This window comes from Malus sylvestris, chromosome 6 (assembly GCF_916048215.2).
Source record: "Malus sylvestris chromosome 6, drMalSylv7.2, whole genome shotgun sequence".
Classification (NCBI taxonomy): Eukaryota; Viridiplantae; Streptophyta; class Magnoliopsida; order Rosales; family Rosaceae; genus Malus; species Malus sylvestris.
Genome location: NC_062265.1, coordinates 17788741 through 17792373, shown reverse-complemented (window position 1 = coordinate 17792373; position 3633 = coordinate 17788741). Strand labels below are relative to the sequence as shown.

The window sequence follows — 3633 nt, the reverse complement described above, 5'->3', positions numbered from 1 at the left end:
AGGCCACTAACTAATTTGATATTGTCTACATTTAAACTACTACAACACTACCAATCAACACTAATATTATCTCCAACTTGCCTAAACAACCACATACAAAGTATAACAGACATTTTATTTTTAGGTATTCGCATGAGACTTTTTTCATTCTTCAACATCATCTTAACAAAAAAATAAATAAAAAATCATAGATCTTCAACTGCACATAACCTGAAAGTTCCTGGTTTATAATAATAATAGTGGAATAACCAATTATTTCATTGGTCATCAATGGCCCAAGTGACGATTTGAAGAATAAATTAAACTCAGTAATTGAAGAGACAATTACGCTTTAATCTAGTAAGCAATCAATATTATTCCACAAGTTAAACCATTTTACAGAAAGAAAAAAAAATATTGCAAAAAAGAAATCCAATAATATTAGACTAAATAAAAATTTAAAAGAAAACAAAACCGTAAAGAGAAAGCCGAGCAAAAGTCTAGACATTTTGTCCTTGCCCATATCAATGGCTTCGTCTTGAAGGACATAATTCTTCCAAAATGGGTGTTTCTGCCAAATAGTATGCATTTCTTCAATCGGAGCGCCTTTAGTTTCTGACAAAAACTTGTAGATGAAAACATTCAAGATTACGACCCACACCGCAAAGAAGAAGAACAAGCCGAAATTAAAGTTAAAGCATTATGGTGAAAACTTGAGCTATGGCGAAGGTGAAGATCATGTTGGTAGCGACGTTGATGGATTGTGCAGCTGACCTTACTTCGAGAGGGAAAAGTTCACTTGGCACCGACCAAACAAATCCAGCAACATATATACAGATGCAAGCCACCAAACCATGAGCAAATCCCTTGGACAATACACCAGGGTTGCCACTAACTCCAAATTTAAGAGCCATTGCAATCCAATAATCATCTATAAATTCCAAAAAGCATAACAATAATAAGACACGAAGTATAACACAATAATAAGACACGAAGCATAATAATAATAATAATAATAATAATAATAATAATAATAATAACAACAACGAGGTTAAATTGAGGTTTTTGTTTATGAAAATTAAGAAGCAACAGTGAAAAACCAGAAGAAAAATTGAGGAGAAAAAGGAATTTAATTTATAGTATATACCTGAGTGAGGAACATTTGAGCACCACCCTCCAAGAAAAGGGCCCTCTTTCCAACCCTATCAACAGTGACAATCGAAAACTAGGGTTGCTACGGCGTGAACAATGTTGGTGGTCACAGACAACATGAGAGAAACGCTACTTCCAAGTTCCAAACCCCATTGTTTTGAACAAGATAAGAGCATAAAATGTGATCACATTCAGCCAGTGAGTTGCTGAAAGGCGAGAATTGCAAGTGCAAAATAAGGAGGTCTGTATTTCTTGGACAACAATGTTGCCTAGGGGGGTTTGACCAACTTGGATGCATCATTGGCCGCGAGTAGGTCATCAAACACTTTGTCAATATTCGCAAAACCTCTGAGGAGTTGAGGTTTAGCTTCTTCATTCTTTCCACGCTCAACCAAAGTGTTTGGAGTTTCCGGTAAAACTAACGCTCCAATTATGATCATAATTGCAGGGGCTACAACACTACCCAAACTCAAACGCCATCCCCAGCCTCCTTTGATCTCAGGAAACAAATAGTTTATGACACCAGCAGCAAGTATTCCAAGAGTTATTGACAATTGGAACATCATGTTTAGAGTGCCACGGTATTTGTATGGGGCAGAGACATAGATGGGCATAGACTGCATACAAAAATTGAAAATTTTAAATAAATCATAAGACAAAATTAACCTCAACCAAATTTAAGATAAAAAAAATTAATATTGAATATAGAATTTAGGAATTGTATCATACTGATGCATCTAAGAAGATCCAGCAATATATTGTCGAATTATGACATCAACTTCACCTTCAATAATAATAATATTAAATGTTGATAAATAAAATAGTAAACTTAAAATAAATAAAGTATTTATAATTCATAATTGTGTAATGTACAATATGTACACAAAACCGAGGAGTAGTCGACTGACAATAAGCATCCATATGTGTTGAGCACCAGCATTCACAAGGACACAAATCAAAAAGAGAATACCATCCAAAAACTTTGTACACCTCCCACCAAACTTTCTAGTTATAGTTGATGCATAAAGACATGAAACCAGAGCAACTATATACAGTGACGATGTGAAGAGCGTCAACTTCTTGCTGTCGAACTTGTAGTATTGATCATCGGAAGGCGTAACCGTAGATTCCTTACAGTAAACTGCTGGAAAAAGACATTTTTAAGAAAGAATGCATCGATGTCACACTAACTGCATAATAATCAATGTTAAATGATTGAAGTAAAACAAAATCGAAATTATATGCGATAATATCTGTTGCCAAATAACGATATATTTATGGTGCATTTAGACTTAAGGACCTATGTAAGATTACTTGTTCATTATAACCGGGACGTTTTTATAAATCTAATTTTACTCCCTAAATTTAAAACTCATTATCACATCATATTAAATACTCCTGCCTAGTGGCGGATCCACAGAGGGACCTGAGAGTTCCCAGGACCCCTTGAAGACGTCTGAATGGTTGCTTGAAATTTTCCAGGGACCCCTCGTACTCGGACGAACTCTGTACAGTTGCAACAACGGCGTCATGATGGGGAAGAAGACCACACAGAGGAAGAAAGAAAATTTGCCCCTTGGCCCAAAACGCACGTTTGGCCAAATGATTAAAAGTTGTTTTTTTTTTAAGTTTCAACAACGGCAAAACGCTGCCGTTTTCTTCCATTTTTTTTTCATTCCCTAAGGTCTCCGTAACTCTTCCTGAATCCCCATACCTTACCATCCCTTCCCCCATCCAAAACCTAAAACCCCTAATTTTCACATATCCAATCCTCATAATTTCCCTATTCTCATAATCCTAAAATCCCACCCAATCTCATATTTTAATTTTACTCCAATATCATATCTCAATTTTTTTTTAAATCTCCACACCACCAACATTTGGTTCAAAATTCAAATAAGATTTTTTGGTATTCTAATCTAATCTCAACTAAATTATATTATATATTGATGGAGATTTTATAATCTATTATTGATATGATTATTGATATGTTTTATTTTTGTATACTCATTTAATTATTGGAATTTTGTTTATTGATTAATTGGTATATGATGTTGTGTTTTTTTATTGATATGTAGTGTATAGATAAGAAATATGGAAAGATTTTTCAAGCCAAAACCAATAGCAGGATCTATTTGTTTGGGTAGTTCAAAATCAAGACAAAATGAGTGTGATATTAATTTGAATAATCTTGAGAGAGACATTGGAAAAAGAATTTGAATGAAGGATTATCCTCCTAATATTCAAGTTGAGGTTCAATGAGCATATTTGCAAATGGAACATTTTTAGACTATGAAACTTCATCGTAGATGCTTGAATTAGATTTTATAGCTTGTAATGTTGTTTTACATATGATTCATCAATAAAATGTACTATAATTTAACTTTTAAATGTTATTTTAATCTATAAATTTTTTTACCTTTGTTATTGGGGACCCCCGAGTTTAAAATTCTGGATCCGCCACTGCCCCTGCCCACTTTTATTATTTCCAAATTTTCTTTC

At 33.8% G+C, this 3633-nt stretch overlaps 1 pseudogene; it reads right to left on the bottom strand.

The window, feature by feature from the left end:
• Window positions 1-324: 324 nt before the first annotated feature.
• LOC126625481 (sugar transport protein 1-like) lies at window positions 325-2663 on the bottom strand (annotated as a pseudogene).
• Between the last annotated feature and the right edge of the window lie 970 nt (window positions 2664-3633).